Raw genomic sequence first — 25,775 nt, 5'->3', positions numbered from 1 at the left:
GGTACTCCACAGATGGATAATAACATTAGGAGAAGATGTAAGAGCCTGTTAAAATGCATATTTAGGGTACCAAAGCTTGCAAGAGATAAAGCAGAAGTACATTTCAGTGTTCATTTCAACATTCTTCAACAAATTTCTCTCCTGTGAGGAAAGGCTGAGGGAGCTGGGCTTGTTTAGCCTGAAGAAGAGAAGGCTGCGAGGGGACCTTATAAATGCTTACAAATATCTGAAGGGTGGGTGTCAGGAGGATGGGGCCAAACTCTTTTCAGTGGTGCCCAGCTACAGGACAAGGGGCAATGGGCACAAATTGAAGCCTAGGAAGTTCCATCTGAACATGAGGAAGAACTTCTTCACTCTCAGGGTGACAGAGCACTGGAACAGGCTGCCCAGGGAGGTTGTGGAGTCTCCTTCTCTGGAGATATTCAAGACCCGCCTGAACAAGGTCCTGTGCAGCCTGCTGTAGGCGACCCTGCTTTGGCAGGAGGGTTGGACTAGATGACCCACAGAGGTCCCTTCCAACCCCAAACATTCTGTGATTCTGTGTAATTTTAAGTTGAGTGTAATATAGATGTGTGCGTTTAACAGTAAAATCAAAGAGGTGGGAAAAGGAAGAAAACGTTGGTGTTTGGAACTAACTTTTATACCATCAGTTTTAAGTAAAAAGGTCTAACAAGTTCATATTACCCATGTTCAGGGTTTTAATAGATCCTGTCAGCCTTGTCCCATACAGAAAAAGATTTGTACACGACCTAATCCTCTGTATCTCTTCACAGGAATTTGAGGGTATTCCTTGTTTTGTGAAAGAGTATTTTATATGACCTCGCAGAACAAAAGTGATGAGTACTGTGATTTGTCATACAAAGGAGAGTCTCTTTTCATCTTCTATTCATACAAACTTCAATTTAGGAATGTAGCTGAACAAATATTTAGCTTTTAGGGATGTGATTAAGACCCACTGAAGCACATGAAGTTTCTGGAGGTGCCAGTGTGGGGAATAGGAATTATTCTCTCAATCTGGACTAAATTTCCTTTAAAATTTAAAATTTTTAAGTTTAGAACGACAGAGGCAGGATCAAGGTCACCTGCCTTCCCAAAGATCTAAAGGTATCAATGTGTAGTAGGATTTCAGTATTTATTGCTTTAGCTGCAAGTATTTAATTTAGGTTGAAAATACTAATATACAAATTTAACTCAGTAATTCCCATCTCTTCCTGTCTCCCACTGGGAAAGCCACACTGACTTCAACTAAGCTCTATGTGGGTACCAGTCTCTTTGTGTGAAGTCCTTTAAAGGGTCAGGGCTACAATCTGCATATGGTAGTAAAAAAATCAAGTTCAGTTTTATCCATGTGTGTGCATAAATATACATATCTCAAGGTATGTCTTGTTGCTTCATAACTTACAACCAAGTGCACCTCTGAGCTTTGGAGCCAGCACTTACTGGTCATGGGTGATGGCTGCAGTCATGTTAGGAATCCAGCTGCCGCACAGAGTCTGAGGGAACATGCCGTTTGTATGAGCAATCTTTTCATTTTTTGTTGGTTAAGGTGGTTGGGGTTTTGGGGTTTTTTTTTTTAAGTAAGTAGATTTTCTTTAGTAATGCTTACAAGCAAGATTTTGGAAGAGTTTTCATGTATGAAAGCACTGGGAGCCAGAGTGAAAGAAAATTGTTCTTCAGTCTGAATTACGATTTAGGCCTGACAAAGACGTAGTTCTTTGGACTGGTTTCACTCTGGAGTGGACAGAGGTTTTTCAGGTGAATAGGAACTGATTCAATTAGTGCTTAAATTAATGAGTGGTATCTTTTCACTGTCTGCTGTCTCTAGTGGGGTTTAGACTCAGTCTGCCAGGAAAGATACGGGGCTCATCTGAACTACTGAGGCCATAAGGATGCAGTGAGGGTATAGACAACTGGCATTTTTATTTTTCAGTTAGGGCAATTAGTTGCATTAGCTTAATCATGTCCATGTAGCTTGGTTCTCACAAGGAAATTTTCTGCTTTGATACTAAAAAAAATGATCAAAGACTGTCACTCGAATTTTATTTTTGTTTGTCATAAGAGTTCATTTAGAATATGCCAGCGGCTGCTGCAGCCAGTGAACCTAAATAAATGACTGTTGGATATCTATTTAGCAGCAGGCTCCATTTTTTTCAGCAATGTCTCCATGTAACCTTTTAATCTAGTTCTTGTCTTTGACTTTTCATATTTCATATATTTAACCCCTTGATGCAGATATTTTGCATTAAGTGCTTTAGAAATCCTGATTTACTGCCTCAAGGGATTAACCAGAATTGCAATATTCTTGCTTTATCTACATTCATTTATACAGCCCATTTATTTCTAATAAATATATTGGCCAGATCATATTTCTCTGCAAACTCTGTCCTGAAAATAAATTTATGCAGTGACATAACAAAAATAATAAAAACTGTCTTGCATATTGCTGTCATTCTCACTTTAAATATCAACTTCCAAAGCACAGTGGGTTTATATTCTCCAAGTAAACACCACCTTTGAGGTTCACGCTGCAAGGCTCTAATTTTTAGTTGACTTCTAAGAGGATTTAATCAAACTACAGGATATATGATTCAAAGCAAAAAATGTAATTAAGAAAAATCTTTTTCTGTAGGCAAAGAGCAGCTTGTTTTCATTAATTTTATGAAAAATGTTGTTTTTCTTGGCTGAAGACTTAAACTCATGGGACAAAGGAAGATTTATGGGGTGATCTGCAAAATCGCACAGGTTTTGTGTTGCAGTGCTGTTTTTGCAGTGACCACTAGAGTCCCTATAGCTGAAAGTTTATCAGTGTTTCTTTTTATAAACCTCTATTTTCAGAAGGGGCTTTTATTCAAAGGTTGGCTTTGAGCTAAATATATGCACACAAAGTCTCAGTGTGTATGTTGTGTGGTAAGCATGTATATTTTAATGTAAACAATTTATAATACTTTAAGAGCTCTCACAATGAAAAATGAAACTGAAGTCAGGATGGCTATTCAGACCTCCCATTCATATACTGCGTGCACTTCTCTGTTGTTACGCTTTATTTATACGTATGACAAACTCTCCACCAGTTGCTGAAAGCCACTGGAATAGAAGATCAGAGACACAATGTCTCTTGCCCTGATCCTCCAAGATGTCAACACCACTTGTGAGGTGCTTGGGCCAAAGATCTGTGCGTTGTATAAAGTTTTCACTTTCATGATCGTTAGGGTGGAGGTATAGAGCCCGAGATGAGGCTGGGTTATTGGGCAGCTGTTTGGCTTATTTCTCCCTTCTGAATTTTCACCTCTTAGATTTGAAGTTCAAATTCAGCTTTAACTTTGACACACGTATTTTTAAACCAAACAATATGTTTATTTAGTTAACTGTATCAAATGAAATACCTTTTGTATCTTTAAAAATCTCTCTTTAAGAAGATCAGTAGTTTACGAACAGTAATGAAACAAATATCTTAACAGAATGCTCTTTCATTCCCCATAATGTCAGCAAAAGTGTCTACTTGTTTAATATTGCAGTAAACAGAAAAGTTCATGGTTCAGTGCTTAAGCCTCTGAGCTGTCTCCCCAACTGTTCCTGGCTGCCAGCATTTTACTTACTCAACAGGAAACTAATTTAATTAGTACAAAGAACAGGCCAGTACACATGCCTGTATGAAATTCTTTCAGTTTGTAGAAGGCATATGCGACATTAGATTCAGTTGAAAGACATAGAAGCTGATAGTAAATTTTACCCAGGCTTATATTTCATATTACAACTCTCTTCATGCTATTTGTGAGTAACTGCAAAAATGCACTATTAGTTCTTAGCAATACCGACTTCTCCTGAAGTCTGCTTCGAGAACTTTATTAAAGTGGCAAATTCAATCACTAGTTAGGGAATGAGAAATTAAGGTTTCATATTTAATTTCCTCCACCTGTGGTTTATGCATTCATCTATCGTCTTCGTTTACAGGAACATTTACTATTATTTCTTTGGGACCTCAAATCGCTTTTTGACAGGATAATGAATTGTGAACACAGACAGATAGTTAATGTTTCTTTTCATCTTCATCATTCACTGTTTGATCCTATGCATTATGGCTATAGCATCCATAGCCTGCACCAGATACGGAATCATTCACTTCCATGGAGGCTTTTCCTGATGCATTGTATCTTAGTTCCCTTTCAGCATTGTGAAGCCACCTTCACAGTACCTCCATGAGCTGAGGTGGCATGGAGGTGTCCATTTTACACACTAGGAGCCGAGGCACAGGTATTAAAATGGCAATTGTTAAAAATAAATCAATTTTTCTTGCCTGATTTTTCAGAGCTCCTAGGATCTTTTAGTGCTTAATATGTTCAGATTGGATTTCATTTCACGTTGACCTCAACTGGAGCAGTGAATGCTCGGTGTATGAGCAGCCCAAGCTAGGAACCGTCTTGGATTATACAGAAAATTAGAATTGCCGAGTGAATTCCTGCTGGAAAAAAAATAAATAAAATAGGTTAATATAACTTCTTTAGCAGCGCGTAGGAGCTCTGATAAAATTTTTCTAGCACCACATAGAAGCTATGGCAGAAGCAGGACTCAAGTGCAACTTTTGAGGCATTCACCTCCTGAAACTTTCTTGCTTTTTCTTGTCTCCTGCTCACCTTACTTGAGATCTTCCAAATTCCACAATAAAGGAGTCAAGGGTCTTATTTTCAATAAAACTCTGTGTCTTACAAAAAGCGGCATATAGTTTGAGCAGTGAATGTGGCAAGGATCTCGTGGGGCAAGAAAATAATTAAATGTTAAAGACTGCTACAGCTGTAGAAGGGATTAGATGCAATATTGCAGAAGCATTTTTAACTCCTTTCAAGAGTTTTAATTTCCCAAATTTTCAGAAACTGAGGAAGTGGAAGAAAAAAGTTTCAGTGTATGGAATCATACTGATTCCTTCTTTCACCTTCATCCAGATGTGTTGTGAGCAGGATTCATACCTTGCAACCCGCCGTGTGAGGCTGGTGGGTAGCAGTAGGAGGTGATTATCCTCTGTGTCTGGCTGACACAAGAGAAAACACGGTGCGCTGTGCAAACAAGCTTACCTGCTGTTTGTTGGACAGGAGATACTGTTGTGTGACCCAGGAAAAATAGGTCCTACTGCTGCTGCTGAAAAGACTTCTAGCCTCCTGGCTGTGTGCTGTTTGCCTTCTGCCCTCTGCCTCTCCGTGTCTCCTTCTGTCCCTTTCCTTTCCTCTCACTGTCAAAAAGGGTCAGTCATAGGATTATGCTCAGTAGTGCCTGTCCTGATTACTGGGTATTTGACTCCAAAGGTATTTTTAATATCGGTCTGCTGTTTAACCCCCACTTATCCCCCCCCCCAAAAAAAAATGGTATTTGCAAGGATGGAAAAAGGAGTCCATCCCTCTCCTTATCTAAGTTAAATGTTATGAAAGTTGTTCTTTCTCTTTCAACATGTTATCCTTCTGTCTGTTTTGTTTGCCTGCCTGTCCTGATCAAAGATTGAATGACTGAGAACATGGCAAATCCTGGCTTTCTCGTTTGGCCACTATTAATCACTTGACATTGCATTGAGAGCTAGTTTGCACAAGATATATGAAAAGCAAAGAGCCTCACTCACACGCTGGCTTAACTGCCAGGAACATTTTCCCCTCCCATCTGCTGCGTTCATTATTATTTAAAAGCAAATCAGGAGCCAGAATTGGATTAGCAGAGTGGGTGGCACCAGTGGAAAACAAGCTCTGTGCTGGCAGTCACCCTGCCAAGTTCATGTGAAATTGCCCATTTTAGCTGGCAGCTTCAGCTTAGCTTGGTGTGATGACATATGGGCCTGGAGGGTGAGAATCTATTTCCATATTACAGCAGCTTCTGCTGCGAAACCTCGTAGTTTGTAGCTGTGTGGTTGCCTGGCTTTGGCTGCAGACTGCCCTCCTAGTCTGCTCTGCGGCGCGGGGCTCCTTGGCCGTCGTCTCGGCTTTCTCCGGAGGTCCCCTCGGTGGCTCTACCTGTGTGTTGATACCCAGTTTGCCCCCAGCTACTCGGCTGGTCTCAAGCCATAAGCGTGTTGAATGTCAAGAAGCGAAATAGGGAAGCTCATAACCCCTCGTCTGTGGGGCCCCCAGAATCAAGGGAGAGAAATCAAGCCCTTGCTTTGGCTCTTGAGGGTCAGTAGTTTCTCAAAACAGCAGCGATACGTAATTTAGGTTTGAAAAATAAATAACATAGCGTGTATGTTATACGTCAACTCTAAACTCAATCACCTCATAAATATGCGTTTACAAATGAAAAATTAACTTATGTAAATTAATAAAAATCCCCTGTTTCAAATATTAGTGTTTTAAAATTTTCCAGGATATGATTTCAGCATCCAGTGTTGACCATTGTACTTCTGCATAAGGGAAGTTTTGGTGCCTTGCATTGAAATCCATGTAACAGGGATACCACCAACTTAGTCAAATAAAAAAATAAGCTGTAAAATAAGCTCAAAGATATTTCAGAAACCAGACTGCCCCAAAGTCCCTCAGCTGTGATTAATGAGTTAACAATAACATTTCTTATTTCAGAAATCTCTTTTTCATCCTCCACTTACTATATAAGGAAAATAATTAAAATAGCTCTGTGCAAAGCCTTTTCAAAGCACAAAGTATGTATCTCTCTGAGTTTACAGTACCATTATTGTCGGTTATTACTTGTAGGGATAAGAATGTTCTGAGGGGGGAGAGTTACAGGCTGTTGACATGCCTTTAAACTATTTATTAGAATTTCCAGAATTTCCAGTGCCTTTTTTGATCACTTTTTTTCTTTCTTTTTTTTCACCATGGGCATGCTCTACTGCTAGGCCTTCCTTTAGAAACCTTTGTTGCATGGATAGTGAAGGGGGTGAGGGAAACCTGGCTGCTGAGAGTGTATGATCCACTTCTGTGCAATGTGAAAAATGGGAGAGTTTATCTCTATTAATCTTTGTTATCACAGGCTGTGCGCGGTAGCAACCCCTGTCTAATGTAGTTTGACAAAGGTGGACCAAACGCGATGCGTGACGCCATTAAAAACCCCCAAGCACTTGTAATAAGATCAGTTGCACCCTGGAAGATGGGAGCCGGCATGCAGGTCTGCCTCCTGGCCTGTGCCCGTACCTCTCTGCTCACACTGCGGTGGGGGGCTTCTTACGCACGACGTCACTGTCGTTGTCATCCTCCTGCTGTTACTTCAGCAATGATGGGTTGAGAGAAGCGTCAGGAAACGGGCAAGTATGTCCCAATCAATGGTCAAAATCTAGTGCTCTTGAATATGTGCGTATTTATCACCAGATGGCTGCAAAATCGGAACATAATGTACCAGTAAGGTGGTTAGATAGCATCACTACTAATATATCAAACCAAAGGTTTTGGAAGGATTTTATTCTGTGATGAACTCAGGTTATGAAGTCGCTGCTGGGGCTGAGAGATGTGATCAGTGCCCAGGCTCCAGTGGCAGCATCTTTGTCACTGCCTGTGCGGAGACCTGAACACGTCACTTTGGCACAAAGGGGCAGCTTAATTCTTTGTTCATTCTTTATGTGAGCTAGTTACTCATTCCTTCCTAGGTAACTGCTACCATCCCTCACACACAGATTACATTTTGTTTCTGGATGAAATTAAAAAGTGCTGTCGTTTTTTTGGAAGGGTCTAATAATCTGAGAGAATAGGGGTGTTTATATTCAAAAGCTTGTATTTAAGGTAAAAAGAGATAATTGTATACAGAAAGTCACACTCTGTAGAGAGCAACGCGGTGTTCTCCTGGTGCATCTATTTCACCTTCTTTGGATAATTAGACCCAGAGCCTGTCTGTTACAGAAATGCCGGGTATCATCCTGTGTTGTTATTATCTGCCCATCTGCTCTTCTCTTTCTTTCTGTCCATTCCTGCAACAGTTTTCAGCCTTGCACCTTTGATATTTTTTTGTAGAGACCACTGACACTTTACAGGACTCATAAAATGAATACAAGCTGATCAGGTGGATTGAGCTCCAGTCGCCACGGACGCATAGGGACTTACTGTAGTGCAGTCCTGTTCAGTAATGCTAGAGAAGTTTCAGTTTGAGAAAAGCCATCACAAATTAATTTATGTGCCCACCAAGATTTATTTTAATTAAAACAATCCATGAGTCTTGGCTGTTGCTTTGACTACTAAGTACTTACAAATAAGCTTAATAGACGTGTTTGTTTCTTCCACAGCTGTAAAAATACATATTCTGCTACATGATTGTTTTTTTATCTGATTTATTTAAATAGAGTTAGGTAAAGATGCAGTTTATAGGGAAGGTTAAAGGGTCAAAATCCTATTTAATTAACTTATACCCACTTGGGAAGCAGCCAAGGTAAAAGAATGCAGTGAAAGTAAGCTTCGAATAATATGAAATCTTTGAAAAGGACTAACCACCTTTGGAGAAAGGCTTTCCTGTTCTTAACCTTGTGTCATTTAAACTATTTAAATGAGCTATGCAAAACCTTACATTTATTATGGAGCTTCAAAAAAAAAGGATTAAGTATTTGTTGAAGTTACAAGAAAACTGATACTTCTGGCAGTGAAAGAAAAGCCTTTAGTACTCCATCTTACCATCATCCCTGTCTTTGCATACCACAAAATGCATGGTATGCTGCACCTGATTTGACATCTATTTCTGCCACATGTATGAAGCCTCTCAAGTGTGTGAGACTGCTTTTTAAAAACATGTCAGTCTTTCAAAAAACAACGGGGGGGGGGGGGGGGGGGGGGGGCTCTGTAATAGCTGAAGGAGGCCTGATTTTCAAAGTGTGTGGATGCTGCACAGTTTCTAAAAACTGTGTCTGTGCGAAGTACCTCATGTTGGATTTCCCAAACAATGCGTTAAATTTGAACATCTTAGTCATACATGGGGGAAAGGTTCTTACCACAGCCGGAGTGGGAACTCTGAGAAATAAAATAACTGAGCTGCTTTGTGATCTCTTTGTATGCTGGATAGGATATCCTCATTGCTGTAGTGATGCTGTGTAGAGGTGCCAATTCTGGAACATTTTTTCCATTTAGTGCCACAGAGACCGCACTGTGGAAATATTTCGGTTGCAGCGCTCCATATAGTTTTGTATGTAAAAATGGAACTGGCGGGGAAAAATGCAGCTGGCCTGAAGCTGCCAGTAACTATTTCTAATGTCACAGATTTTCAGCAAGAATCCCAAGTGGGAGCTGTGTAGGTAAGTACCAGCAGAGCCTATAAGGAATGAGCACAGAGGCAAGCAGTATTCCATATAGCCACCACTGCATTTCCTAAATTGAGATTTTTTTCTCCCCTGTCCCATTCCAGTCTTCAGAACTGTTGGGTTGGGAAACAATTCAGGCTTGAAAAGGTCAGCTCCAAAGACTTCCTGATCTCTCTGTCAATACCATTGTATGGCATTCATGGTGTGGGTGGACACATAGCCTAAAAGCTTTGGACATAATGGTCTTTGGAAATATATTCCAAAATTTAAATATATCTATTACTTAAACTCACCATTAATTTAATATAGTATGATTGTGGGAAAGATCCTTCTGATTCGGCATGTGAGGTCTGCATTCTAATTTTATGTGTGCTTAAGGGTTGCAGTGCTGTCCTAAAAAATTTATTTTAGTTGACATGACCACTTTGGTGTGATGCTCAGTCTCTGAAAAGCCACAACAGCAAACAGAATGTATAACCAGATGGTGCTTAGCTAGAAGGATCTTCCCCATCCAGAACGTGACTGCAATGATGTCTGTTCTGTCAAGCTAAAACAAAAGCATTCATAACTCCACATTCCAGATTAATTAAGAATTCCTTACTGGTTTGAAAAGTACTGTCCTTGCTGGAAAAAAACTAGGAAAAATACTAACAAAAATAAAAATACAGGTGAGAAATGGATTTTTTTTTTCTTAGTATACCCATCCCTTTTTCTTCTTCGGTCTCCATCTGAACGTTCATTCTCTCGTCAAAAAAGAATTAACAAACATAACTTAATTCCAAACTGCCTGTAGGTAGTTTCAGGCTACTACCATGATTTTTGTAGTGGTAAACATTCACGCCTTGTTTTCTTAATGTTTAGCATTTATCTGTGGGGACTAAGGTAGTTTATAGTGTTGTGATCCCTTGCAGAAGTATCTTTAAATTCCTGTAAACTGACTAGCAAAACGATCCACACCCAGCTCAAGACTATCCCATAGCTACTTTGCACTGATTATGCTAGAAGCATTAAATTTGTTCCAAGGGCACTTATCTCTCAAGAAGTAACTTGGCCACTATTAAGAATCGCATGTATACAGAATGTTCTATTTTTAAGTACCTGTGGACACTTTAATCTTTGCATGAGGCAGTGCTTAATTTTCAGGAGGAGCTGGATGCTAATGAGTCATCTGGCAGGCATTTAGTCTATCGTATGTCCTCTTCTCCAGCAGACATTGCTTTGGGGATAAAAACCATGACAGGGAAAAACAGGAATAAACTTGCAAATAAGTTCTCTGAATTTGTTTAGTTGTTGTTACGTTAGATAGGGGGAAGAGGAGGGAGATGGTCAGGCACATCATCTGATTTGGCTTTTGAGTTGGTCAGCTGTTGTGCTTCAGATAGAAGAAATATGCTTAGGTTCAAGCTAGTAAATAGTACTGTTAAATAACAATGACCAGCAGTCCTGAGACTGGCAGTCAATACGTTTCCTTCATGATATTTGGATTGGGGCAGAGCTGATCTGCTCTCCTTGAACTCTAGGGTTGTATTCTTCATTCAAAGCCAGATACAGACCTATAAAGAATCTGAAGCTTTTCTGTCCCTTCTAAAGTCTCTGGACACTGGTTAAATATAAATTGAAGCTTCACAAATAGTTAAACATCTCCTTGATATGTTGACAGGCCGACATATTTTTATTGCTAAAAAATGAAAACCAACCAAAAACATCCAAGGAACTTCCAGTCAGAGGCTTGGGCTCTCAGCCATCTCTTGTTTCTGCTCCCTTGAAACGTGTACAGGAGATTATCCTTATTAGGCAATCTTACGGGTATTCCCAGATCTTTTGAGTATGGTTTTCTTCCTTTTTAATTAGTAGGTCATTATGCGACAACTTCTGTCTGCTCTCCTAAGTGGCCAGCTAAGGCATATTTCACTGTGTTTCTGGATACCTGAGAATAATTAGCCACTGGGAGTTGGGAAGTGGCTTCAGACTTTAGAAAGTGAAGCTGTGTTGTGAGTAATGCACTGGGGAACTGCTGCTGATGAAAAATAAGGATGTAATTCCATGTTTTTGTCTTTGCAGGCAAAAACAGCTTGATAAATTTCTGCCTAGCTCTATCCAGGCAGTTCCTCACCAGTTTCCAATCCCATTAGTTGTGCTGGTGCAACTGTTTATCAGTTTGATATAAACTGGATCACTATGAAGCTCTATGTTCAGAATAATCCCACTTCTGATACTTCTAGTGATCCAGTGTGCAGGGAGTCCCACCGACGGTTTTGTCAGGGCAAGTGACAGGGGCACAAGTTGCAGGGCAGGAATAAGGAGTGAGGTTTGTGGGCAGTGGGAATTCCTCAAGCTGGCTGTGCTGCAGAGATGAGACACAGCGGAAGGGTACCACAGCTCCGCTCACTTGCACCCAGTTGCTTCTGGTTGAATATCCAGTCCCTTGGCTGTTTGGTTTAGCAAGAGAGTGCAGTGAGGAAATCTCCCACCAGCTCTTCCTGGCGCTCCTTTTCTCTGTAGAGGGGTTCAAACCAGTAATAAACTTGTGAACCAGAGCGTTAATGGCTGTGTACCGTCTTCCAACAGGTATTTCCTTTTCTGAGTTCCATGCAACCATAGCTGATAGGCTCTTTTTAATTTTTTTTCTTCTTTCAGATGTTTTAATTAAGCTACATACAAATTTTACTCAGGCATAGCATTTACTTACCTGTTTCAGAGTAGAGAGCTGGCACCGCAGCTGAGATAAGCATCCTGTTCTGTCAAATACTGGCAAAAATTGTAGGTTGAGCTTCTCCCATTATAGATCCAGGGAGACAGCATTTCTGCAGTTCACTTCCAGTCAGTTCCTCCTTGGCAGGTTTTTTTGCAGGTTATCAGGGTGAGAAACAGCAATTTAGACACATCACATTAATCAGGGGGGAAGAAAAAACAAAAAAAAAACCACCAGAAAAAAGGAAAGAAGCGGGAGGGCTTGTTTGAGCTTCTTGCACATTGGAATCTAGAAAATCTTTGAGTTCCATCCTTCAGTTTTTCTACTGATACAATCACGAGTGAAAATTTATGCCTTTATAGGGATTCCATTTCAGAGGAGACAAATCTTTAAGCCACTAAAAATATAAATAACATACTGAATCCTGAAGCCTTTGGAAAAGGAAAAACAAATCAGGAGGGTGTAAGAAGTTGTAAGGATTTGGCTGTTTGTCAGGTTTGAGAAGTATGTTCTTGCAAACAAGGAGCACTGATATTTTTCTGGTCTTGATGTGTACCAAAATCCTCAGCTTGCTTTTTTGTTTTTAATAAGGTTTCTATGGCTTTGCTTGCAAACCATATTGAGCTCAATAACACTGCTGTTTTTGTAGTATCTTCGTCTGAAGTATTAGTTTTCCCAGAGCTCACTCACAGAGGGCTGTGCTTTATTCTCAAAAACTAGAAGACGTGTAGTAGATTCAGTCCTGGCCATTTTTCATGTGAAGCCTCATTCAAATGGTAATTGTAAAAGGCTTTGTGGACTTTGTTCTCAACTCAAAGAAAAAACTTCAGCTGTGGGCAGCTAGGGTAGGAAAGAATTTTTGCTGAAAGACTCGGAGAAAACTAATTTGGAAGTTACCACAGCCACTCGAAAGTTAAAGGTATACCCACAAATCAGCTGTGAAACCAATCATGCTATCAAATATCATTGGAAGTGAATGTTGTGAATAAAATATATTACAGTGAGGATCAGGACTTGTATTCCTTTTTTTCCTAACAAGACACGCTATTAAGGAATTCATTACAATATTTTGAAGTGACCTGTGTGGAAAGGATGCATGGTTGGCTTGCAATTATTGATATGCATATATGCTACTTAGCAACTGGTGTATAATTTAAGGGTAAGTCTTGGCTCTTCAGAATCAGTCTCCCACACTGGACTGTTGGATGCACGTTTACAAAGTCCTAGGTGATGTAGGACTCTCATTTTGGACTTTTATTGTACATAAAGGTACAATCTGGAAAATTCACAGTCCAAGTAAGGTTTTCAACAGCTTCCAAAGTTTGCAGCTATGCTAATATTGCATTTTCATTAAATTCAACTGTATTTATATAATGTGAGCTATTGGTGGCTCCAGCTAAAATTGGGCACTCATTTGGTGAGACACTCTAAAGCCAGAGGCTGAGGTATAAAACAGAGCCACTGTTACAAAACAGAGGTTACCGGGGGATCAAGTGACATGCCTATGATCACATTCAGTAGCAAAGGCGAAATCTTGGTTTCCAGCCCCATGTCCACCATGCCACAGACCTCTTACCTTTAAAAGGTTGTGTCACTTATTTAATGTACATATACTCATAGAATCATTTACTTTATAATTGTGTGACTATTCTAACTTTTTATTTTCTGACTAGTTTATAGTCTTTGTCTAGCACTCATTTCTTTTAGGGTCATCCCTTCACACCCACTCTGAAACTGCAGTCACCGCCCGTACGCAAATCCCTTTATCTGGAGTTGCAGTGCTCTGCTCAGAGGCAAAGTCCGTCCGTGAAAAATTCTTTGTGGGAAGAGGAATTCTTAAAACAGGAATGTGTCCATATGCAATCTGTATTACGATTCGTATGTTAGAACTGTGGAGAAGAATATACAGCCATTTTCACCACTGGAGATAGACCCTAGGAAATCCAGAGTGTCGAAGAATACCGACACAGTAACTAAGATGCAGGGGAAAAGAGCAGGAAAAAATTAATCAGTAAATCCTTTGTTACTTATTTGTCAAGTGTGGTTTAGTTTTAATGACTGATAGTAGTCATTATTGTAATGTGTAAGTATCCCATACAGTGCTGCGTCTGTGAAAGAATAACAGCCAACAGTTGCCGAGATAATCCAGAGGTGTCCTGTAAACATTAATGAGATTAAATATTGCTAAAGAAGTGTAAAGTGAATTGGAAAAGGTGGCCCATCTGAGGGGAGGAAGGTGAGGGTGTTCTCTCTTTATAAAGTTATGCCCCATCCTGGGGAATAGATGGGAAGTCATGCTCCTAGCGTCCTTGGCAAAGGAGGTTACATCTGATGTTTTGGCCGCACAGGTAACTTGCGTGTATTTTGCTAAGGCTTCTTTAATTCATTACTTACAGCAGTGCAGGATCCTGAGTTGATGCTGTAAAGTGACCATGTCAACACGAACTTTGACACGAGCTGAAATAAAATTGTAGTAATTCAGCTTCGTTCAACTCCTGAAAGTTGCTTTGTAGTCACATCACAGAGAAGAAGATATTCTGTTTCAGTGCTGTTTTAGAAATGATGCAAATCCACCATTTTCCTGTGTGTTTTTTGAGTTCAGGAATCACATACCAGCCTATAGCAGAAAATATTTTCTTCAAGCCCTTTTCAGTTTGTAAAAAAATCGTATTTTTTCTAGTGTCAATTTTTTTTTTTCAAATAAATTTTTAATGACAGCCTTAAGCCTTGCCTCTCCTGTGTATTTTGGGGCATGGATAACTAGATAAAACTAAAGCCCAGCAGAAAGCAATTTTAGTAATCTTATGTTTAGCCTTAGTGAGCAGTATTCCTTTGGAATCCACAAACAAGGTGTAGTCCATCGAAGAATAGCTTTCGACAAAGCTAGGCTGTATACTGAAATAATCTTTGAACTACCACCTCTGAAAATACGCAGAGCAACTTTACAGGCAGCGGTCTACTGAGCCGTGTCCATGGGGTAATTCAGAGCCTGAGCTAACAATACTGCAGATTGTTTATTTTTCATCTATTAAAACAATTGCATTTCTTTTCAATCTCACAGAAGTAAAACTTCCCATAAAGGAGAGCACTCTATACAGCGTGACAATTGCATGTTTTAAAGCATATGTTTATAGAAATACATTTATGTGCCCATGCTTTCCACACACATTCAGATTCATACGTACACGTTCTTTTTATGTTTGCATTTGTGCACATATAGGCACAGATACAAAGTAAGATGTGTATGCATGTATGTATGTGTATATGTATTTGAAGGGGAAAAAGAATTCATGGGAGGCTAGCCAGATTTAATTTGCCTGCTTGTATTTAGCACTTAAGGGCTTATATACTCAGTTTGCTCAGAAGAGTGAAGAAGTACTCCTTGCTTATGCCTCAAATCAGAAATGCATGAAGTGCAGCTGCAGAGATAATACATTCTCCCCAAAGGCTTTGGCTGAGCAAATTAGGTGTCAATGGGGTGCCCGCGCAGGCAGTACTCTCTCTAATTAGTCTCTTGAGCCTAGTTGGTGGCGGGTATAAGATGATCTAATCAATTGGTCTGTGTCTGATGGTACGTATAAAAATCCTGGCAGGCAGAGCTGTCTCCCACAGGTCACTCACCTGCACAGCGGGAACGCTCATTTTCATTTTTCATCTCTTCCATCACATGATGCTGACAGTTGGTTTTAAGAAAATTGAATCCAAAAAATATCTAGTTCATAGGGCATCTAGGTCAAAATAAAGTTGCATTATGGGTATTGGTGATCCAATTAATTAATATTTATAGCAACGAATTGCATGTACATATTATCTGAGTGCAAATAGTATTGATAATGTTTGGCTGGCTTTTTAGAATGACTTCTCTAACAAAGGCAGGAATAAAAGGTGTGGGGGAAAAATTCACCTGTTAATAGTTTACTTTTTTTAGAGAGAATGAACAGTATCTGCGGTGTGCATGTGTGGTGGAGGGAAAAGCAGTGATGATCTTAAATACCCCCACATTTCAGCTCGTAGAGAATACAGCCTCTCCAGTTGTCAGCTCACATTTTTGTTTTAAATCTGGCATTGTGGAATGAATACTCTTATAATAATGCTAAATCAGCTGCAACGTAACTAGACCTGCACTCCTGAGTGTGCTTTGCATGCTAAGGACTCTGCAGGAGCACAGCTCCGCCCTATGTGATAATTTATACAAAAATTAAAAACACCTAGAGAAGGATGCAGATGCTGCCAAAGGGAGCATGTAGTGAATTGGTGATTTGCATTTTTAAAGGAAATGACATTCTTTTACTAACTAAAATAAAGAAAAATATTTGGGATTTAGTCACCCTCATCTGCCTCATGTCTTGAGAGCATGACTAAAGTTTAAATGACAAGCTCTAGTATCCCTTCCTAGAACCACTGTTACATCAACAACTACTGCATTCTGAAGTTGGCCTCTGCCATTTTTAAGGTGGATTGCGGGTTGACACCTTATTTTGTCCCATTTGGGATCTGGGACAAACAGTATGTATGCAGCAGGTGATTTCTCTAGATAACAAACATACAACTGAGCTACTTGATTTAGGTCACTTGATATTTCAAGCACATCATTAACTTGCTTGGAACCTTCTATTAGGTTTAGTAGAGATGTCATGAAAACCAAAAGTACCTGGACCTGTGGTGAAAAAATACAGGTTCATTTTTAAGGCAGTCTGTTACATTTCAGGCTTTGTTGTTGTTTTTTTTAAAGGAGATCTGAAAGAACCCCATTTTGCTCTTGGGAAATCACAAGTTGTAAATATTCCATTTAACAATTTATGCTTTTATAAGCAAAGCTGTGACCAGAGGCCATAAACACAATCTGCCAAGTCACCAGGCAAAACTTTGATTTGTGTGATCAGGAAAATGTATTAAATTCTAAGCAAGGATATTTCTGGAATACGTCTTAAAAAATGCAAACGTGGAATACTAAGCCATCTGGGAACTGAATGGCAGCGCTGTGTAGAGGGCTCTGCCTCGGGTCTTGTTTGTGTGAACAACTGATGTCTCAGTTGAAGAGCTCCACTGAAGAAACAATGCTTTTTTAATAAAAAGATTGGTTCACACCAGTCTAAAATTTCTTGTTGGTTTTATTGTGGATTTTCTGCTGTGGACAATGAGATACCTTTCTCTTCCTCCAGTTCAGGGCAGGTGTCTATTTGATGTGATGCAATGAGTCTCATCTTAAACAAGACCGTGGCGAAACAAAGGTGTCCTGTCCCACAGCGCAGCAATGGCAGCGCTCCTCTGCAAAGTGGCGTATCTGTGTTCGGGTTCTTCCTCTGCCGCAGGATAGGTGGACCTCTGCTCCCTGGTGCCCAGGAGAAGGCTGGTGCTCCACGAGGGCATTCCGAGGCCAAGGGAAGGGATCTCACCTGTTGACTCCACTTTGAATCGACAATAAACATTCAGTGAATTAGGGATTCAGGTGCAAATGTTACATATTCCCCATGTATATACTCCTAAGCACCAGGCTTGTTCGCTGTGTCAGGGATCATGTAAGGATTTTATACACAGTGCAATTGTTTCGGCAGCCAAAATAGAGGGTTCAGCCTCAGAACGACGTGGCCATTGGGGTGCTGGCCCAAGCAGCGGGGGCTATGATGCACACCGGCTTCCCAAACCGGGTAGGCACTGTGTTTCGGCATGGCTTCAGAGAAGCCGTGACCACCAGCCGTTCCCTGGTGCCAGTTGCACCATGTCTTCTAGCTTTCCCCAGCCAGAACCACTGGAGAGATGTGGCATCAAATTACCTCTTTTCCAAAGAGAGAGTTTACTTTTTGATCAAGTGTAAATCTTGAGCCTGCACAGAAGGTGGGAGGTGGCTTTGCCAACACTACTGTTCCACAGGCACCCATCTGCCCCAGATGCAGCACTGGCATAGCAGGACCCAGCAAAGTTGTGATCGTAAAACTGTCAGCTGCCTTATACTGAGCCAGGGCAGGAGAACAAATGGGCTTCAGCAAAAAACTTTGCAATCTCCCACGCACATTTATGTAACCTCTGCTACCCTTTCTTAGTCCTCTCTGTTCTGCCCTTGGTCTGCCTTGCTGCTGGCAGTGGCTGCCAGTATGCGAAGGGTTTCCCCTCCCCGTGTTAAATGGTAGCAGCTGTCAGTTCATTCGTTTCTAAGGAAGCTTTTAATGTTCTAGGGCTTGATTCTGAAAGTGCTAAGCTTCTGATGAAGGTATACCCCATTTCAGAGGCTCTGGCCCTGCCCTGGAGAACATGTCATCAGCCTTGCCTGCAGAGCCAAACTTGAAGCCAGTAAACGTAGTATTGTCACTGGGAAATTGTAGCACAGTCCTGGAGAAGTGTGATGCACATCTCCTTTAGAAATTGTCCTGAGGTCCACTGATAGAAAGGGAAAGTTCTGTGTAATTAATGTAATTGCAGTTGTTCTCAAATCTGAGCAATTTGGTAACTCCTGGAAAAGTCTCCATCCAGCGCCTTTTCTATCCAGATCATTTGGTTACCTGGCCTAGATGTCTCTGCTGCTTACACCAGTCTCTGGAACCCCAGCAATCCGGGCTAAGCCTGAAGTCAGGCCAGCTGTTGTGGATCTGGGCAGAGGTGACTTCCAAACTGCAAGCCCGCCTTCCACAGCTGTAGTGTCAGTGGCAGTGGGGAAAATGGAAGCTCCGCATTGGAAGGAGCTTTAGGAGTCTAGTTGCCTCTTTACAAGGAGGGGCTCCAAAGACGTCATTCCTAAAAGTGTTTCTGAAGGAAGGGCAATGTGGATTTTGGGGAATATTGTCAACAGTGTTTCACACTTTAAGCAATTGTGAATCTCTGCATGTTCTGAACACTGCTTTTTAAGCTTGTGAAGGGTAAACTAAATGGGTCAACTCTAATATGTTCCTTGAAAAAAGATTTATTAGCACTTCAGCCAAGCTCCTAGACCCTAGGGGAAACTGGGACTTTCATGTGGCATAGACATTCCACACAAACTCCAGAGGCGTTTAGGAAACAACCCAAGAAGGACGCAAGAGGTGGTAGACCAAGCTCTAAGAGGGCCCAAGATGCTGCCACGCATCATTAAGAGCAGGCTTTTGTTAATCCAGTTCAGGTATTCTGGTGCTTAAAGGGCAGAAGAAGAGCTCTCAAGAACCACAGCAGGAACCCTGGAAATTATGAAAGTTAGATGTTGTGTAGAGATTACGCTGTTTTGAGGAAAGCCACAATTAAAATTTTATGCTTGAAACTGCAGTTCAAAACTGATGCCTTGTTTCTCTCCTGCTTTTGAAATGAGGGCTAGACTAGATTCACTGGCACCTGCATCCAGTTTGACTTACATAGTTTTAGGACATGCTAATACAAACCAGTTCCATGCTCAATGAATATTTCAGCGTTCTTTTTCTTAAGTGCTAAAATTCCTCCATATCTGACTGTCTTCCTGCAACTACATTTTAAAAATGTAGCAGGTCTGTAGTTACAGTCCTTGGTCTTGAAAAACCTTGTAAAGCAAATATATTCTGAACTTTAGAAAACTACAGAATTTCTCAGAAAGTGTCACTATTACTTGGCATAGAATTCTACTTGGACATTTATTAAGAGTCAAATACATTCATTATAAAATTCTTCTAGTGGCTCCACTCCATCTAGCCTTCATTTAGTGTTCACCTGGCTCTTCTTGCAGTTGTTAGATGCTTTGTTTTAAGGTAATGCTTCCCAAGTTCTCAGCCTGCCTCCTGTTTGGTGTAAATCTCAAAAACGTCACAGTACCTTCTCACAAGTCCAGTCACTGCTTTAATCCTGCACAGACAGGAATCATCAGCAGTGGGAAAGACAATTTTAAGCAAAGCTACTCATACAGTGTTTACTTTCTGTATATGAAAGGAGAGGTTTCAGTTGTCTGCCTATTAATAGAAAAACACCGAAATAAAGGTAAATACGTGTAAATGCAGTGCAACAAGGAGCTCCCTTATCTGGTTGTGTTTGCAGAAGTGTTCATGACATGCCCCAAGGTTCCTCAAAAAACTCTGGGGAAGCAAACCTGAGGAGACCTTTCCATGAACTAGTTGCAAGCATTGCTGTGAAGGTGATGGCAAGGGACTCTGTGAGAGAGGGGGCAAAAAGAGCTTATGAACTCCTGAAGCTGTGCCAGCATTTAGCAACCTTCCTTTGCATGGATGGAGTGTGACCATCTTTAGAAGAGCCTGCTGTCTATTTGTGGCTGCCCGTAATTTCATGGAGAATGCGAGTGCTGATGGCACTGCTGAAGATTAGCACTTGGGGGAGAGAAACATGAATATAGATTAATATATCTCACTTTTGGGCAACCACCCTGGAAACATTGGTGGTTTTGAGGTACCAGCTCTGAAAGTGCTTTGGAAGTCTGTCCTTTGCTCTGAGCTGGTGTCTTCGTAACCGGCTTTGGACTGACTTATTTTTTAGCAAGTGAAAAATCATTAAAACATGCAATTTGTGAGGCTTATTGTAATTTATATTGTTTCCTTGCAGGATTAAATTTACCAGTTTGGAGGAGGGAAACAAAAACCTGATGTGGAGGCCGACACCAGGAAGGAACCACGGCCTGTTTCCTTTCTTTCTCTATGGTGGATTTCATTCAAAAGAAAACTGAAGCTGGCAAGACCCTGTTTTTTCCCTGCAATTTATTTAAAACCTTGCACGCATTTGGATACCTTGTGATTTCAGAGAACTATGTGAAGATTAAGCTTTTGCTTACTGATACATGGCATGTACTCTTTCAGTCTTTTGTGTTTGATTTTGTTTGATTTTCCACTGCAGCGCTGCATCTTTGTAAAGATTTTTATGCTTTCACCAGCAACGTCTTAAACACATTGAGACAACACATTTGGTGTTCACACTTCTTCAGTAATGACTGTATAAAAACAGCCAACGGTGGCATAAAGCACTGTGTGGTTTTTTTGAGAGTTGTGCATATTTTGCAACCAATGGGAAGACTATTTCTGCCAGAGCAAGCCCAACTTGTCTGATCGGCTGACGATTACAGCACCTTCCCACTATTCCTGAAGTGTTGTTGGGTTATTTCTTTTTTCATTATCTCCTCAGACCATTCATATCCATTTTAAAAACATGGCAATAATTGCATGTTTACTTCAGTACTCTGAATTTGGTTACTCTGCTTAGGCTATGTAGCATGCCAGTTTTCAAAATAGGCCTGTGAGAAAGACAAAGCAAAAATGACGAGATGTACGCAGCTGACAGATACACAATGAATTCTTTATGGTTTTCTTCCCTTTAAGAATATTTCTTTCATTTATGGGTCTTGGCTGACATCTCTATGTTTTTCCTCACACTATTTACCTTTTGGAATGTGTTTTCTTGATAACAGAGATGATGAAACAGTTCTGTTTAATTCAAGGCAGATACTAAGGTACAGAAAAACTTTTGTTGAACGAGCCATTAAATCTGGCTGTGTTACTTTGCCGCATACAAAGCAAAGTGGAGAATTTTCCTTATTCCAAAATGTTTCCTGTTCCACACCAAAGCACCTCTCGAGTTATTTTCCATGGGTATTCTGAGCTGATTGGAAGGCACTACCAGATACTGTGTCTTTAGATAGCTTTTCTGAATGAATTATTCAAATGCAAACTTGGAAAGAAAGACAGTTGTGTGATCTTAGAAAAGGAAAGCCCTGCTACATTTTGGCTGGGGAGAACATTGTGTTCAGGAGTGCGATAAAACTGCCCTGACCACGTACAATGCTTTGCATTCAGAGAGGGCAGGGTATGGTGCAAAAACCACTGCTGAGATATAGTCCTGCTCGGACAGAAACACTTGCTAGGCAATGTTATTCTACACATAAATTCGACATCCTTTGCTTGCTGGATGCATTGAATTACATTTTTAAGAAGTGGGGTAACACTTTGGTGAGCTTTCCGTGTTTAAAAGGAGGGGAAAAGGATTTGTGCTACTGCCATCTTATTAAACTCCAGCAGTGTTTAATAAGAAAAAAAACACTCAATAAGGCAAATCCTTGAATGTGCAAGTAGCTACAAAAGGGCTCTTAATGAACTAGGATACAAGTCTACACTTTCAAAGAGCTGAACCGTGGAAATATTCTCAATATTTGCACAGCCATTGCAAGACGATTTTCCCCAATGACATCTCTGTTTCAGGATCTGGTAAAAGCCATCTGAAAGCTACTTTCAGTCACAATCCTATTCAGAACTTACTACAGTTTTTCCCTTGTGTTTATAAGGGGGGAAAAGTGACCACTGAACTTTTGAATTTATCACACACTGAAACTGCCTTAGACGTGGTTTGTTTGGGTTTCATGTTTCTTTTTTTTGTAAAAGAAAAGTCTTTTATACATTATCTTTGCTACTTAAATCGTGTGCAGTTTGATGATTAAAATTAGCTATTTTTAGAAAAAAAACTTGCTGCAAAAATCTGAAGAATTTTTGAAAATGTAACAAAGATTTCAATTAGGAATATAAGGGTAGTTTCATAGACACATCTACTTGGCAGCTTAAATTGGGAGGCAAGCAATTATGCTGCTCAACTAAACATCTGAAGGTTTAATATAGAGAGCAATTCCCCAACTGTTCCCACAAGCCTAGTGACTCATGTACAGTGTTTGCTTAAGGGGGGGGGGGGGTGGGTGGGTGGGGGGGTGGGGGGGGGGTGGGTGGGTGGGTGGGTGTGGGTGTGGGTGTGGGTGTGGGTGTGTGTGTGTGTGTGTGTGTGTGTGTGTGTGTGTGTGTACACACACGTGCGCGTGAGATTATCTGCTCTGTCCCATTCTCACTTTTAAGCAACCACTGAAATAAAGTTGGTCCAAGAATCTGCAAACTCAATTGTCCGAAGGAAAGTGCATAAATATCTAGGTTCCTAAATAGTAACTTGATTTTCAGCAGTAGTGAGGTTATCTCAGCTATCGATCAAGGAGTGACCAGGGCCTCTTACTTATGCACCTGCTTTCCGGGCGTGCTGACTGCCCGCGGTGACATGGCTTTGCTGCTCTGCTTCGGAGGCTCTGCGCCCTGGGGACGTTCTCCCAGCACCGAGGGGACCTGGGCTTAGCAAGGTGGTGCCGTTCACGTGAGCACTACAACTTCTGGAACATCCGATCTGCTGGGAAAGGTCACTTTTTTTTTAGAAAGTAGAAGCTCCTTTGTCTAGGGAACTGACGGTACAGCCTTACTTCCCTCTTCCTCCTTCCAGCAGAGCACTTACTACATGGTTAGCCTGATTGACAGGCATCAGTTAAGGCCCCCTGACAGCTAGCCCACCTCTCCAGCATCTTGCAGAAGTGGGGTTTTCCCCACAGCTCTTCTCACTGTGACAGAACAGACTGTTTAACCCCCAGCAGTGCTCTTGAGACAGCTTCAGTGAAGATCAGTAGTGTTACCGTCTTTTTCTCTCATCCTTCCCAAAGTGGTTCCCTGCAGAATCTTCAAAGGGACCAGAAGAAGTAGGCTGGCCCTTCCAGAAGTGCTGCGGGTGCCGGGACCGTGGTGCTTCATGCCGTCAATAGCGAAAAATGGGCTTAAGTGACCAGTAGTCTGTGGGTCACAGTCCTTGAGAAATGGTGGGACTCGCGTGGAGTCGATAACCGGCAGCAGCGTAACTTCCATTTTCCTACTGCTTGGCTGAGCCACAGCAGATCATTCCTGAAGATACTGAGAGGATGTGGCTTCGCTGCGAGAGGGGAGAGCAGCCACAGGGCAGCAGGTGTAGTAGGCAAATCAAAGTGGGAGGGCATGTTCTAACTCTGTATGGGATCTAATATTAAATGAATGGGGAAGGGAAGATGGCGATAGAGATGGTCTGCATGATACAGAGGTTCCTCACAAGTTCAAGTTCGCAGAACCTGACTTCACAAGTCAACCAGCTGCAGATGGCTTAGTCCTCTCTCCTGCTGGGTTCAGATCGGCTCTAATCCACACCCAGCAGGCACCGCACCAGTCAGGACACTCCAATACTGCCGACACTACACGGCTGCATGGTGTCCCAGTTCGGTTGGGTCCTTTTAATTCTCACTATTGTTTTTAACCAGAACCATGGTTTAGGAGAAGTCGTCAGTACATGCAACGCTGAAAATTCCATCTGCAGTAGACAGAGGCACAGGCGTTTTCGCTTTCTCTTCGGTGCGCAGGGTCCTGCCCTTCAGACTCCTGGAGAAAGCAGGGAGGGTAGTGAATTCCCTGTGGGCTGCGGGGTGACGCACACTCCTGCGTGCTCTGTGTCAGTGCACGCACCCGAATGTGTACTCAATGCTCTGGTATGCTCATACACAAAATATTAATCTGTGAATATTATTGGGTTTGTAATCTTTGTTATATAAAACATTTAGGCTGTACAGACTGGGGAGCAAAATGCAGACACCCCATATAAACAAAATTACGTTGCATTACTGGCATAACAATACTCTCCCCTACCAGTGTTTAGGTGGAGTGACTGTATGTTACTGCCTGTCACATAAGCAAAAGAACTAAAAGTAAAGGATGCACTAACAATTCCCATCCCCCAAAATGCATTTCAATGGTGCTGCATACCAAAATCCCTGCTTGCCAGCTTCCACGTGGATTTTTGTATGGTGCACTAAGAGTTGTTCTTTTTTAACAAATAAAAAGGGGAGGGCTGGTACATGAAAACAATGTTAATGTAATTAAATATATATATATACTTCAGAAGAACAGCATAGTAAGCAGTACAGTAAAATAAATGTCGCATTATTTGTTACACCTTGTAATTGTCTGTATTATGAAAGATGTAATGGTTTGTCAGCTGTAACTGTTGTTTTCTTGTAACATCATATTGAATAAAGTGTAGCAGAATCTCTCTTCTCCTTCGTATATGTGATCTAGACCTAATCCAGGGAATAAAGCCTTTCTTTTACTTTTTGTTCTCCCAAAAATGAACAAGGAAATGGTTGTAAACAACAGATTTTTAAGGGATGAAAACTACTTAGAAGCAGGCAGGCACTAGACAGTAATTAGTTGAAAAGATTAGGCACTGATTCGGTCAAACACATGAACTTAATCAAAACTACAAGGCAGTGCTAGCTACACAGGGCAAGGTTCTTTGCATTTCATTATTTGGTGTCTCTCTCCATTTTGTTGTATGTGTGACAAGGGACCTATTTACAGTACACTGGGATTTAACTGAAGTAGTAGAAGGGCCAGTTTCCTGGCAAAAAAAAACGAGGTCTGATTTAAATATATCATTGTATGGAGAATAAACTCTGGCTTACTGCAACTTCTCTTGAAATAAAAACCTGGTAATTTTAGTGGAAAATCGGGCAAAACATACAATATCACAACTTTGATATGGGGGTGTGATTTACACACATTCATACTTGGTTATTTATCTCAGTCAGTGAGTATGTGCTGCTTGGATTCTGAACCTGTTTTTCTTGATTTGTGCATTATAGCATTAGATAGGCAAGTGCTCATTCACACTGAATATAATCAATATGTGCCTTCAGTATTTTCTCCTCCTTTCCATTGCTTCTAGCTTTTTTGGTACCAGCATCTTGCTTGGACCTATTTTTGGACAATGAAAGTTAAATCGATGCAGCTTGCACAGACTTGGTTAGAATGTCTGACTGAAATGTCAGAATATGCTATTTTAGCAAATGCAGGAATCTGTAGGAATCTGGTGGTTTTAACGTCATTTCCGTCTGGGATGGGGGATGGCTGGAGAGCAAGTGCTTGTACTCTCCTGGCTGATGGGGAAGCCACTAGACTAGAGTATGGGTAATGGAAGACCTAAATTCTGGTCTTGGCTCCGGCTCATTAGAAATAATTGAACATAAAATGATCCCCCTTAGAGTTAGGACAATATAGGCTTGATTGTGGGTCTTCAGTGTCCCAGGTCCTATCTGGTAGAATCATGTTCCGGCCCAGTTCTGATGGCAAAACTCTTCAGGAG

At 41.0% G+C, this 25,775-nt stretch overlaps 1 protein-coding gene across 5 annotated transcripts in view; it reads left to right on the top strand.

Moving 5' to 3' along the window:
- CDK14 (cyclin dependent kinase 14) overlaps positions 1–22,484 on the top strand; it is a 320,879-nt gene extending 298,395 nt beyond the window's left edge. For all 5 annotated transcript variants that reach the window (XM_075419363.1, XM_075419365.1, XM_009936147.2 and 2 more), the window contains one exon: positions 20,373–22,484. The gene's annotated coding sequence lies outside the window, so the exon portion shown is untranslated. The remainder of the gene's footprint in view (positions 1–20,372) is intronic.
- The last annotated feature ends 3,291 nt before the right edge of the window (positions 22,485–25,775 follow it).

This window comes from Opisthocomus hoazin, chromosome 4 (genome assembly GCF_030867145.1).
Source record: "Opisthocomus hoazin isolate bOpiHoa1 chromosome 4, bOpiHoa1.hap1, whole genome shotgun sequence".
Taxonomy (NCBI): Eukaryota; Metazoa; Chordata; class Aves; order Opisthocomiformes; family Opisthocomidae; genus Opisthocomus; species Opisthocomus hoazin.
The sequence above is the reverse complement of the archived record's forward strand: the minus strand, read 5'-3'. Positions and strand labels throughout refer to the sequence as shown.